The sequence below is a fragment of the Castor canadensis genome, chromosome 18 (genome assembly GCF_047511655.1).
Source record: "Castor canadensis chromosome 18, mCasCan1.hap1v2, whole genome shotgun sequence".
Classification (NCBI taxonomy): domain Eukaryota; kingdom Metazoa; phylum Chordata; class Mammalia; order Rodentia; family Castoridae; genus Castor; species Castor canadensis.
In genome coordinates this window covers 4,966,977-4,982,174 of record NC_133403.1, presented here as the reverse complement: position 1 = coordinate 4,982,174, position 15,198 = coordinate 4,966,977, and the positions used below count along the sequence as shown (strand labels likewise).

At 35.5% G+C, this 15,198-nt stretch overlaps 1 pseudogene; it reads right to left on the bottom strand.

The window, feature by feature from the left end:
• Positions 1-3,889: 3,889 nt before the first annotated feature.
• The window catches only part of LOC109675042 (solute carrier family 5 member 4-like), a 79,005-nt pseudogene continuing 67,696 nt past the window's right edge, over positions 3,890-15,198 (bottom strand).

Sequence of the window (15,198 nt, the reverse complement as noted above, 5' to 3'; positions counted from 1 at the left end):
ACTGAAAACTATGTGAAAGCACCCATCCACATGTGAATGCAAAATGGTGGTACACCTATACAAAGGAATATTACTCAGCAAAAAGGAAGACACTATAGATGTACATAAAAATATGGGTTACACTTAAAAGTACGATGCCTTGCAAAAGAAGCCAGAGAAAATTTGACATATTATATAAACTAACTTGTGGATAGATGGGCTGAGGCACTGCTGTCACTAGGGGGCAGGTACCCAGAACCAGGAGGGGCCACATCAAATGGGATGTGGTTGTCTTTGGAGAGAGGAAGAGAATGGCCTTAGAAGAAGGTCTGGTATCCATAGCATCATCAGTGCCATTGCCACCGATGGTTAGGTTGATGTACTGCAGAGGCATACCCTACTGGGATTCATACAAATGTAGGATCCCTGCTGGGAAAGATCAAACAAAGACGGGGATTAGAGAGACAGGCTCTCTGTGCTGTCTACCAGGGGTCCAAAACACAGGACAAGAATTGGTATGGTGGTGAAAGGCATGTTTGAAATGAAATACTTAGGATAGGAAAGGGGGTTCCTGAGTGCACATGGACTAGCAGACTCATCCCTTGGCCTATTTTCTCTGATGCCTGCTCAGCAAGTTCTTATGCCACAGTATACTATGCTCCCAGGGACCTCTGAGTGCTGCTGCCATATCCCAGGATATTTTCCTTGGTGGTACCTGTTCCTTGCCGGCCTTCACTGCTGCCACTGGTGGGTGCATGGGCTCCAGGGAAGATCAAATGGACTCCAGGGAAGGTCAAGTGTGATCTAGGGAGGGTCTTTGTTTAAGGGTCCCTGGCAAGGTGTGTCTCCACTTCTGCTTGCCAGGGCCCAGCAGCTTTATTTTGCAGGTTTCTCTCAATATAGCTGAATGGGTTGTAGTCCTTTCAGTGGTACTGGGGGTCAGCAGCTAATTCACAGGCTATAGTCAGAGATTCAATGTCTGTGAATCTTTGTGTGTCCAGGACAATCCAAGCACTTTCAGAACTTGTTCTGCAGTTCTCTTTGAGAGCTGTGGTGAGGTAACATCTTAAAGATGGATTTCTTGTAAACAAGAAATCATCGTGTCTTCCTTTTAAATCCAGCTTGTGGATTTTTATTTTATTTACAACTCATTTTCTTATTTCTTTATTTTTCCTTGACTCTTTGTGTGGATTGGATAAGATAATCACCTCTACCCTTCTTTTCTATGGTACTCATATAGGATATGGACCATACCAGTCAGCCTAGCCAGTGGTCACAGGTGTTTCTCAGGTCCTTGTTCTTTCTCTCCTCAGGAGGAAGCTGAGTGATAGAATTCATTCCCACTCATTCTGCATTAATTGTGAGTAAGGATCTGTGGCAAATGCCTGAACTCATATTCAGACTCCATGTGCTGAACCTGGGAAGATCTCTTCTAGAGATGGGTCCTTGAAAGGTAACCTCTCATTATCTGCAGTCTCAAGGTACTCAGGAGTGCAGAGCAGCATTTGAAGGCCATGCTGTAGGTTACAGTTAACAATACAAAGAGCTGTCAAGGAGTTTTCCAAAGTTGCTGTGCCACCTTACTCTTTATGCAGCAGTTTGTGTTCTAGTTGGTGCTCATTCTTGAAATGGTTATTTTTGCTGTAGTACTTAACATAGTTATTTAACAGGGTGTGGAGCGACATTTGAATTCTACTGAATGATAGAGATGGTTGTCATTTTTCATGTAGTATTTGACTGTCTTATATATTTTGAGCGGTGTCTCTTTTTGCCCATTTTCAACATTGGTTTGTTGGTCTTTTTACTGTGAGGTTGCGGAAGTTCTTTATATTTTTGGGATTCAAGTTTTGTCAAATGAGTATGCTGCCAACTATTTTCTGCCATTTTGTGACTTGAAAGTCATTTCTATCAAGGAGACTTTTACTGGCAGTTCTCAGTTTTGAAGTAATGTAATTTACTGATGTTTCCTCTTATGATTAGTTTTTGTGTCCTCTCTGTGAAGGAATTGTCTATTCTAAAGATATAATTTTTTTTAAATATTGTTTTCAGAATCTTTGTGGATTTAGGTTTTGTATCTAGTTCTGTGATTCAAATCAAATTACCCTTGGCATTTACTGTGAGCAGGAGTCAACATTCATTATTTTCATACAGATAAAAAAATTGTATCACATAGAGCTGTTCATAACTCACTTCATTAGATCTGCTTTTGATGATATTATCTAAGGAAATAATTTACACCATATGAGATACAGCAGCATCTATAATAGAGAAAGAAAATGGAAATAAAATATATATCCAAGAAATCAGTGAAATATTTAAAGTTCCATGATAATCTAGTGATTTTATTATAATAATTATAATTAAATGTTAGCAAAGGTAGTAATTAAATAATGTATTATATTTTACATAAAAACATAAAATATGTAGGCACATGAATAAGAAAAGAGTAAAAATAAAAATAGTACAAAAATTTTTAAAAATAGTCTCCATGATCAACTTGATAATAATTTTGAATAAATCTTCACTTTTTATTTTTTTATTGTTGTGCTGGGGGTACATTGTGGCATTTACAGAAGTTCAGACAATATGTCAAATATGTCATATATGATTCACCCCCTCCATAATTCTCTTTTAAGCCCTTCCCCCATTCCAGGAATACTTTCAAAAGCTCTCATTTTTCCATTTACATATATGTGTACACAGTGTTTGTACCATATTCACCCTCCTACACCCTTTCCCCACATCTTCCCCTCTCCCACTGGTACCAATCCCCAGACAGGACATGTTCTGCCCTCCTGCTCTCCGATTTTGTGAAACAAATGACATTTTTGTTTGTTTAAGATAGGTATACAGTGAGTTTTCTTGAGACATTTCCATGTATATATGTACTATAACCCAAGTTGTTTAATTTCCTCATTTTCCCTTTCTACCTTAGTCCCCCTTTCATGGTGATTTCAACAGGTTTTAAAATTCCATACTCATTCTTGTATAGAAAGTACATATGCAATTTCATAACTTCCTTTTACCCCCCCTCATTAGTAAGTTGCCTTTAGTTTGTCCTGTTTTTCATAATATTGCTTGTATTTGTATTGGGTCTATCTTCTACATATAGCCTCTCTAGGACTGAATTTGTTCACTTGTAAAAAAAAAGGTTTGGTGCAGATTTCCATTTATGACAAGATCAAGACTTTACTATTGTTACATTTATGCTCCTTTTCTCCATTGGAGCACACAAAAGACAGAAATACAAAGGCATTACACATAGTTATAAATGCAGATGCATAAAGGAAGCTTGTCCCTAACAAACAAATAGTAAGAAGGAGAAATTGCTCTAGATCGTGTGCATTGAGCAAGATTCCAGACTTATTTGTGCAGACATGTGACACTAATTCATTGGTACAATATTCAAAGGGTATTGAGAGTCCAAGTCTATATGAGAAGCCAACTCTTGAAACAGAGAGATGTCAATCAAAGGGCACAAACTTCCAGATACATGTTGAATGTACATAATGATGACTATACATAAACATACTTCTCGTGTGTTTAGCAAATTAAAGTTTGCTAAATGAGTAGATCTTAAGTATGTCACCTCAAACACAGAAAGGTTAATCATAGGTGATGGTAGATGGACTGATTAATTTCATCATGGTAATCATTTCAAAACGAGTACATATATCAATTTTGTTTTATAACTTAGACATACACAATATTTATTTTTCATTTATATATCAATAGAGATGGAAAAAGTATTTTGACCTAATTAACACAAAGGAATGATAGATAATAAATTTTATCTAACTAGATGCAATTTCCAATTGGTCATCCCCCTTCTTCAACACAATAAACTGTAAAATGAAAGTCAATAAAATTCTCCTTTTCCTAACCAATATTATAGTGGCTCAGATAGAATTCAGGCAAAGTAGGTATAAGCAAATACTGCCACAGCCAGAAGGATGATGGCATTGATGTTCATTACAGTCCTCCAAAAAGGCTTCTCAGACGTGTCTGTGAGTTTCTTCTTCAGGGCTTCTTCCTCTTCTTTGGTCAGCTTAGGTGCTGTGTTTTGCAAACCACAGAATATGTCATAAGCCTTCCTGAAACATCCATGGGATTCTTCTGGCTGATCTGAAACAAAAAAGATGAATAAATCTTCAGAAAAAATGGGAAATAGAACTCCTTTTCAATTTTGTGCTGTTGACTATGAGGGATAAGAACAATCACTCAGAAGTGTCAGAAGAACAGATGAGAAGTAAGATCAAATTTGGTTATATAAAAAAAGTTTTTCATGGTTAAAAAATACAATCAACAAAGTAAAAACTTGTGAAAAACTGGAGGAAATATTGACATATTATTTTACAAAGCATTTAATAGCCTTAGTAAATAATGGGTTTCTAAAGGTAGAGAAGAGAACATCATCAATAACCCCTCATAAATATACTAGACAGATGAAGCAGTTGAAAAAATAAGACAGATATTTCTTAAGATCACTCAAAAGGAAAAATTTAAGTTAAAATTACAGTGAAATACAAGTTGTCTTCTATCAGTGGGAAAATTTGAGGCTTTCACATTATGTTGATAATGAATCTGCATGGAATAGGAACTGTCACATATCATTGATAGGTAAGTATGATTTAACTCCTATGGAAGAAAATTTAGGAATAAAACAAAACTGCACAGGCATTAACTCTTCAACCCAGCAAACTTCTTTCAATGGTATATTGATACACAGATAAAGAACAATATGTATGAAGATTTTTGTTGCACAATTGGAAAATTTAAAACATACTTCTATAGTCAAATGTTTATGAAAAACTGTAATGACAGTAAGATGATACTTAGCAATAATTGATAACACAATTATAGGAAATAAATATGTGAGATAAACACAGGTTTTCCTTTAAAGGAAATGCTTAAGAGCTTTGCTTTTAAAAGAAGCTGAAATTAAGAGATTGAAAATTTGTGAAATAATATCCAACCTAAATTAGAAACTATATCCAATAGGATAAACAACATAAATGGAAGGTACAAATAAGAACAAAAGTACTGAAATCAAAAAGATGGATAATGATAGAGAGAAAGAAAGCTAAAAGTTAGTTCTCTGATAAGAACACAGCAGTCTAGTCTTCAGTCAAAAAAAGGAGAAATCAGGAGGGCTGTTGGAGTGGCTCAAGCAGTTGAGTGCCTGCCTAGTAAATGTGAGAGCCTGAGTTCAAAGCCAGTGCCAGCCAAAACCAAACAAAAAATGGTGTGTGAAGAAAATGAAATCAGGAAAAAGTACATTAGCGATACAAAGGAGACATAAGTATAGAGGTAGCAGAAAAGAAAACAAATAGAACTATTTTAGGCAAAAATAATGAAAATGTGTACTGAATGAACACAATTCTATAAATATAGGACTTTTTGGAAGTGATTCATTCATCTATGGACACTCTTAATACCTCTGTTGCCATTATATAAATCTGATCAGCATTTAAGAAGCTTCTCTCTCATTGTCTCTTTTGGTCTGTGTCTCTCTATGCCTCCCATGTCCCCTCTTAGTCTCTCTGTCTGTCTTTTTCTGTGTCTCTGTCAGTCTGTCCATCTGTCTGTCTGTCTTTCTCTCTCTTACACACACGCATTCATAAAATATCTGAATATTACTGGCAAAATACTAAAATTTCAGAGCTATATTTCAATATTATTAATATATTTGCATAAAATGAAAACATGTACAAGTGATACTTGCTGATGTATTCTTTGAGAACAAATCCCAAATCTTAACACTAAAACAAAGTACAATAAAGGAAAATCATAGGCTAGTCTTATACAGCAGCTCTGATATGAACGACCCAAGAAGTAGAAGACATTGACCTTTGATGCTTTCCTCAATATGAATGAACTAACCAAATCAAACTAAGAAGTTAAAAACAATGTATCAAGAGATGCTACAGCTCATCACAGGTTCCAAAAATGTTAGATAATGAAAGCTATCCTGAAATGTTAGATAATGAAAGCTATACTGAAAATATCCTAAGGATAGTTTCGTGATGAAGTGTGATTGAACCCATTTAGTTTTTAAGAGTGGGTATCTTTCTTTATCTTGGACAGGAAGTACAAATATTCTAAGGAGATTGGTGTAAATCTGCTTACCTGGAATGGATGTATGGGAGAGAATAGTGAGAAATAAGATTGGAGAGGAGGTGGAGTTAGATGTTTCAGCATAATCAATCAAGATTGATTCATTGAGTTCAATATATGACTAGGAACATGAGAGTTTGTAACTGATTGTCATTTCAGCAGGTGGCATACAGTCTCATGGATGGGTGAACGGATAGGCAGAAGAATAAATGTATTTAATGTGTAGTAAACCATTGTCTCAGTTGTTGAATGTATACAATTTTAATGTTTAATTTGACACACGTGTAACAGCTTTTTCAGAAACTGAATTCAGTGGAATAAAAACCTAACCACTAAAACAAATCCATGCATTTGTACACATGTATGAAAATAGAACAATTAAACCTGTTGTAATTGTTCTTGGATGGGTGATGGAAAATGATGGAGGGGGAGTTAAATCTAATTAAGATACATTGTAAGCACATATGTAAATATCATAATAAAACTCTCCTTCACAACTAATATCTGCTAACAAAGAAACAGAGCCACACCATAGGAAATCAAAAGTAAGCCAGACATTACCATCTTCAACAGCATTCTCAACTTCTTCTTGCCCTTTGTCTTCTGCATCTAAGTCGATTCGTTCCTCTGTACTGTTCCAAAGAGCCCAGCACAGGCGATAAAGCTTAACAGAGATGACACATGAGTTCATTAGTGATGAGAAGATAGTTACAATGATCCAATGGTATCTTCATTTGCTGTATGAATATCATCATTAAGTATTCACACTGAATATTGTGAGTTTAATGGGGGAACACAACAAAATACATCATAGTTTCCAAGGAAAGTATATAAAAGTTAAACTCTTACATTGCAATAGAAATAACAATAATTTATTGTTAATTTCCTTAAAAAAGAAATGGTCTAATGTACCATGAGGCTGTTTAAGTAGTCTATCTTGCAACATATGATGTGGTTTTAACTTTCAAAGTAAACAGATAAATATCAACAATTATTTTATAGACAGTCATAAAAAATATGAATCTTACCTGGAAGAGGAATAGTGAGATATTTAGTGTGTTTAATGTGCACAAACTGGAGAGGATAGGTCATAATTAGGGTATGACCAAAACACCCAACCATTTTGAATTATTTCTGTTTTTCATCCTTCTAATAGTCATTAAAATATTAAGAAATATTCTTGGAACTCCTACTTCTGGATTTGTGATTTCAGAAAAATCAAAGATTTGTCTTATCTGTACTATAACCTAGACTCTCTCATTCTCCTATCATTCAGCTGCAAATAGCTAAATTATGATTACTTTCATTTGGTCTAATATTGAGTTTCATAACTTAAAATGTTTTCTTTAATTCTATTTCTGGGCCCATCGTATTTAGATAGTATCTATTCTTGTGTTCAATCACAATTAAAGCCTTGAGAAAGAAAATGGCAGCTAAGGTAGGGAATCAGATCTCCTAAGCTCCATGACTTCAGAAACATCCTTGAGATGCTGGAGCAACATTTGGGTAATTCTGATTGCTCCTAGCCAAAGTAATAACCACCACTATGTTAGGTGCAGTTAAAATTCAAAGACTGACCCTTATATAAGCCTTTAATTGCACCTAATAGCCATGAAAATCCCATACACAACAGCCAGCAAGGCATGTCCAGCTCCAGCCCTGGGGAAAAAAGCCCCTGGCCACTTCTCTTTTCTATTCTTATTTTTTCTTTTCTTTATTCTCCCAACAAGCAGAAGACAAAGCATCAATCAGAATCAAATTGTGCAATATCCTGAACCCCTAGCCAATGGAAAGCTTCCCTACACTGTGCCAAATGATGCCATTTCTCCCCTACATCTGGCTCCAAAACTCCCTCTGTGAAACTGCAGAAGATACAGGTGAACATTATGCACCATGCATGGCTTCCTTACTCACCCCCCACCCTGGGAAAATAATCCAGCACAGGCCCTGGGTGGACTGAACACCCCCCACAGCAAAACTGAAAGCCATAAACACCGAACTGTAATCAAACACTGACATGGGGGGTGTGAAACAATGAACCCACCCTGGAGAATGGGGGATGGGCAGTGAGCCTATCTCTCACTCCTGAATAGTCAGAGGTATGAGAAGAAACTGAGCTCTCAGTGGCAAGCTCTCACTGACAAGCCATACAACAGCAAAGGCATTGACCCTATGAATGTGGTAATGCTAAATTACATCTCCAGACAAGGGTCACATACACATCAACACAAAAATTAAATCAGGAGAAAAATCAGGCAATCAAATCCATGAACTAGCCTACCAAAAATACAGTGGCACACCCCCAGGTGTAGTGATGGGAAGAAAGGGAAGGGATGGAACCCACTCTCTTCAAAACAACAGCTCAATACAGAATTCAGTGGGAAATGAAGAAAATGGATACCCAGTCCATGACCTCAACAAAACAATGATAAATGTAACAGAGGAACTCAGCAATGACAACAAAAAACCCTCAAAAAAGAAATCTGAGAAGAAATCTCTGAGAAATTCATGGAGAAGATATTAGACATGCTTAACCAGAATATACAAGATGCACTTAAGAAATTTCAAGGCACCAAAAACAAAGAACATGAGATGACACTGAAACAAATAAAGGAACTTACAGAGGACTTCAATAAAAGTGAAACAAAGGACACTGTAAAAAAGAGAGATACATGAATTAAACAGGACCACACAAATTATAAAAGAAGAGTTGAACACAGATTTGAAAAACCTCAGAAAAAAGAATCAAACAGAAATCCTGGCAATAAAATTTCCCTATAGTCAAATAAAAAACACAATGGAAAGCCACTCCAGAAGATTAGAACAACTTGAAGACAGAATCTCAGAGCTTGAAGATAAAATAGAAATTAAAGAAAAAAGAAGAAACCTTAGTCAAACAACTCAAGAGCTATGAAAGGAGTATGAAAAAAGTCAGTGACTCTATCAAAAGACCAAGCCTGAGAATAATGGGCATTGAAGAAGGAGAAGAGGTGCAAACCACAAGTATACATAAAATATTCAATAACATAATAGATAATTTCCAAAATCTTGAGAAAGTTTTGCACATTCAGGTAAAGGAAGCTGCAAGGACACCAAACAGACTTGACCAAAATAGAACTTCCCTACAGCATGTTATCATTAAAACAAGCTTAGAGAAGAGGGAAAACATATTGAAGGGTGTAAGAGAGAAAAAACAAATAACATATAAAGGTAAACCCATCAAAATCATAGCAGATTTATCAATAGAAACCTTAAAAGCAAGAAGGGCATGGGTTGAGATATTTTATGCACTGAATGAAAATACCTTCATCTCTAGGATATTCTATGCAGCAAAATTATCATTCAAAATTGACAGAGCAATAAAAATCTTTCATGATAAACAGAAACTAAAACAATATATGACCACCAAACCACCTCTACAGAAGATTCTATAAGGAATTTTGTGCACAAAAAATGAAAACAAACAAAACCACAAGAGGACAGGAAGTAACAAACCATAGGAGAAGAAAAGACAAGCAATCAAAGGTAGCAATGATTTGACTGCACACAATCAAACCCTTAAAAAAGAAACACAACTAAATGGCAGGAATCACCACATACCTATCAATATTAACACTGAATGTTAATGGACTCAACTCTCCCATCAAAAGACATTGTTTGGCAAACTGGATTAAAAAGGAAGATCCAACAATATGTTTTTTTGAAAGAGATCTGTCTTATTGACAGAAATAAACACTAGCTTAGGGTGAAAGGCTGGATGAAAATTTACCAAGCCAATGGCCCCAAAAAACAGGCAGTAGTAGCAATGCTTAGATTAGACAAAGTAGACTTCAAGCTTACATTGGTCAAATGAGATAAAGAAGGACACTCCATCCTAACAAAAGGTACAACACATCAATAGGAAATAACAATTAGCAACCTATATCCACCCAATGTCAGTGCAGCCAATTTCATCAAACATATACTAAAGGACTTAAAAGCACATATAGACTCCCAACACAGTGGTACAGGGAGACTTTAATAATCCTCTATCCCCACAGATAAGTCATCCAAACAAAAAATCAACAAAGGACCTCCTAGAACTAAATCACACCATAAATCAAATGGACCTAACTGATGTCTTCAGAATATTTCATCCAACAGCTGCACAATATACATTCTTCTCAGCAGCCCACAGAACCTTCTCCAAAAAAGATCATACCTTAGGGCACAAAGCAAGCCTCAGCAAATATAAGAAAATAGAAAAACACCCCTGCATTCTATCTAATCACAATGCATTAAAGCAAGAAATCAACAACAAAAACAACATCAGAAAACATGCAAATAATTGGAGGCGGAATAATATATTGATCAATGATCAGGGAGTAATAACAGAAATAAGAGGGGAAATAAAGTTTCCTGCAAGCTAATGAAAATTGAACCACATCAGAACAGAACCTATGGGATACAGCAAAGAGAGTTCTATGAGGAAACTTTATAGCCATGATTGCATATATTACAGGGACAGAAAGATCTCAAATAAATGACCTAATGCTACATCTCAAACTCCTAGAAAAGCAAGAGAAAGCAAAACCCAAAACAAGCAGAAGGAGAGAAATCATAAAAATAAGAGCCAAAATTAATGAAATAGAGACCCCCCCAAAAAACATACAAAGCAAGAAGCTGGTTCTTTGAAAAAATACACAAGATTGACAAGCCCCTGGCAAATCTGACAAAAATGCAAAGGGAAAAGACACAAATTTGCAAAATCAGAAATGAAAAACAGGAGATAAAAACAAACACCATGGAAATTCAGAGAATCATCAGAGACTACTTCAAGAAACTATGTTCCAATAAATTGGAAGATCTTGAAGAAATAGATAGTTTTCTAGGTACTTATGACCATCCAAAACTGAGCCAAGAAGATACTAACCACCTAAACAGATCTATAACATAATGAAGTTGAAGCAGCAATAAAGAATCTCCCAAGAAAGAAAACTTCAGGACCTGACAAATTCTCAGCTGAATTCTACTAGACCTTCAAAGAAGAACTAATACCAACACTTCTTAAACTTTTCTGTGAAGTAGAAAGAGAAGAAATACTGCCCAATTCATTCTATGAACTCCTCCTGAAACTGGATAAGGATACATCCAAAAAGGAGAATTAGAGTTCAATCTCTTTAATGAACATCGATGCAAAAATCCTCAATAAAATAATGGCAAACTGAATCCAACAACACATCAGAAAGATCATACACCATGACCAAGTCAGTTTAGTCCCAAGGATACAGGGATGGTGCAACATGCACAAATCAATAAATGTAATACAGCACATTAATAGAAGCAAAGATGAAAACCACATGATCATCTCAATAGATGAAGAAAAAGCCTTTGATACGATTCAACACCACTTCATGAAAAAAAGATCTCAGAAAACTAGGAATAGAAGGAATGTACCTCTATACTGTAAAGGCTATATACAAAAAATCTATAGCCAACATTGAACTTAATGGCGAAAAACTGAAACCATTCCCCCTAAACTCAGGAAAGAGACAAGGGTGCCCACTCTCTCCACTCCTATTCAACATAGTCCTGGAATTCTTAGCCAGAGCAATAAGGCAAGAAGAAGAAATAAACGGAGTACAAATAGGTAAATAAATAGTCAAAATATCCCTATTTGCAGATGACATGATACTATACTTCAAAAATCAAAAAAAATCCACCCAAAAACTTCTAGACATCATGAACAGCTTCAGTAATGTAGCAGGATACAAAATCAACTTACTAAATTAGTAGCCTTTCTATACACTAGCAATGGACAAATTGAGAAAGAATATAGGAAAATAATTCCATTTACATAACCTTAAAAAATTAAATACCTAGGAGTAGACCTTGCAAAGGACATAAATGACTTCTTCAAGGAGAACTACAAACCACAGGAGAAAGAGATAAAAGAAGACTACGGAAGATTGAAATATCTCCCATTCTCATGGATTAGTAGAATCAACATAGTAAAAATGGCTATACTACCAAAAGCAATCTACATGTTCAAGGCAATACCCATCAAAATTCCAATGACATTCATTTCACCACAGAGATTGAAAAATCAATCCTAAAGTTCATTTGGACACACAAGAGACCACAAATAGTCAAAGAAATGCTGAGCAAAAAGAGCAATGCTGGAGGTATCACAATACCAGACTTCAAACTATACTACAAAACCATAACAATAAAAATATTATGCTATTTGCACATAAACAGATATAAACACCAGTGGGACAGAATAGAGAACCTTGGTATGAATCCACACAGCTATGCCCATCTTATTTTTGACAGAGTTACCAAAAACATACGATGGATAAAATATAACCTCTTCAACAATTGGTGCTGGGAAAGGTGGCTATCTGCCTGCAGAAAACTGAAATTACATCCATCCGTGCCTGTCACCCTGTACTAGTATCAACTCCAAGTGGATTAAGAACCTCAATATCAGACCTGAAACCTTACACTTAGTACATGAAAGAGCATGGAATGCCAGAAACAATAGATATAGGCAAGACTTCCTCAGTAGCACTCCATCAGCCCAGCAACTAAGAAAGTATGGACAAATGGGATTATATGAAATGAAAAATTTCAGCACAACAAAAGAAATCATCTCTAAATTGGAGAGACCACCCACAGAGTGGGAGAAAATATTTGCTAGCTATACATCAAAGGACTTATAACCAGAATATACAGAGAACTCAAAAAACAAAACTCCTCCCAAATCAATGAGCCAATAAAGAAGTGGGCTACTGAACTAAACAGAACTTTTTCTAAGGAAGAAATCCAAATGGCCAAAAAGCTCAGGAAAAATTCTTATCATCCCTGGCCATAAAAGGAATCGCAAATCAAAACCACACTAAGATTGCACCTCATACCTGTTAAAATGGCTATTTTCAAGAACACCAACAACAACAAATATTGTTGAGGATGCAGAGAAAAAGGAACCCTCATACACTGCTTGTGGGAATGTATGCTAGTAAAACCACTATGGAAAACAATATAGAGGTTCCTTAAAAATCTAAACATGTATCTGCCATATATCCACCAATGTCACTCTTAGGAATATACCTGAAAGAATGCGACTCAAGTTATTACAAAAGCACATGCACACCCATGTTTATTGCAGCACTATTTACAATAGCCAAGCTTTGAAAACAGCCAAGATGCCCCATACTGATGAATGGATAAAGAACATGTGGTATTTATACACAATGGAATTTTATTTGGCCACAATGAAGAATGAAATTTTGTCACTTGCAAGTAAATGGATGCAACTGGAGAACATCATCTTAAGTGAATTTAACCAAGCTCAGAAGGGCAAAAATCACATGTTGCTCCTCATATGCAGATTATAGACCCAAAACAAATACAGTAATATCAATAGACATGGGTCACACACTAAGGAAAGAACATACACAGGAGAAAGAGGAAAAGGTAGGAAACCCAAAATTTGAAAGTGTTTGATGTGCTCTCTATTGAGGGATGAATAAATTAATCTTAGATTAGCAGAGGCCACTATAGAAGGGGATCAGGAAGTAGTGAAGAGGTCTGGAAGGAATGAACCAATGTGGGTTTCGATATACAAATGCATGAAAGCAACATTAGGAATCTCTATGTATAGCTGTCTCTTTATCCCAAACTAGCAAAAATGCTATGTCTTTCCTATTATCTCTTATGCTTTCTCTTCAATAAAATCAGAGAAGAGGGCAAAATAGGTTCTGCCTGGAAGCAGGGGTTGGGAAGATGAGAGGAGAGGTGGCACAAACAATGTATACACATATAAGTAAATGTAAAAATGATAAAATACAAGGGGAAAAAAGAAACAAAAGAGACTTATAAAAGCCATTAGAGAAAAGAATGAATTTGGGGGAAAGTGTGTGATAGAACTCAATGGAAATAAAGCTATCATCAGCACAGTAGTATTTTAGGAAGTTAGATTCTATAAAATAGGTTTTATAAAATACTACTATATACCAAAGCAGGTCTTTAATAAATATGTATGCCTTCAATAAATACACATTGGAATTTTTTTAAAAACCCATTCTCATTGGCAAATGCACCATTATTTTAAAATTTTATTTATTTATTTATTTATTTATTTATTCATCTTTTTGGCAGTAGTGAGGTTTCAATTCTGAGCTTTGTTTGTGCTAGGAAGGTGCTATACTACTTGAACAATGCTTCCAGTCATTTTTGCTTTGGTTACTTTTGAGATAGGATACTTATTTTTGCCTGGGTCAGCCTGGAGTGCGATCTATCTATGTATACTTGCTGCCTTAGCTGGGATGACAGGTGTGCACCATCATGTCTAATTTTTCCTCTTGAAATAGGGTTTTGCAAATGTTTTACCTGGGCTGACCTGGAGCCACAATCCTTCTGATCTCTGTCTCTGGAGTGAGCCACTGGCACACAGCACAAATTATACTATTATTTTAAACTAAGTTTGGTAGAATTTGATTGATTTATATAATAGAAGTAAGCTTTCCATTCTTAGGCTGTATGTTGATTTAAAAATTTGGAAAGATTTAGTATATATGCTACTGATTTTGCAACAGATCCAAATCAGGTGATCAAACAGAATGGATAAATGCCAGCGTTGAGTCCTTATAAGGGAATTATTCTAAGTATCAATAGGTTTATAAATATATAATCCATCATATTTTCAAAGTCATGAACAATTAATTTATCCCATGTTATCTTGTTCCAATTTAGTAGAATTTGTAATTGGCTTTCTAACTTTGATATACAAACAATATGCTTTTACCTTGTCATTAACATTTCTCATCAAAGCTTCATAAGTTCTTATTCATAGCATTTCTCATATTAAATCAACTTCCTTTGCCCAAACTCTTTTCATTGAACTCCTTGAATTCTTGTCTCAATGTGCCTTAGTTTCATTATTCTTGCCCCCATCTGTCATCCTGGGATATCTCATTCCTACTCTGCAAGTTGAGGTCCACAGTAGTTATTATTACTGTCTATGAAGTAATGGTTGATATTACACTCTGATTTGAAAGTTAATAAGCATATTGAAATATAAATAAATCAAATGGTCTCACTGGCCCTTGAGACAATTTC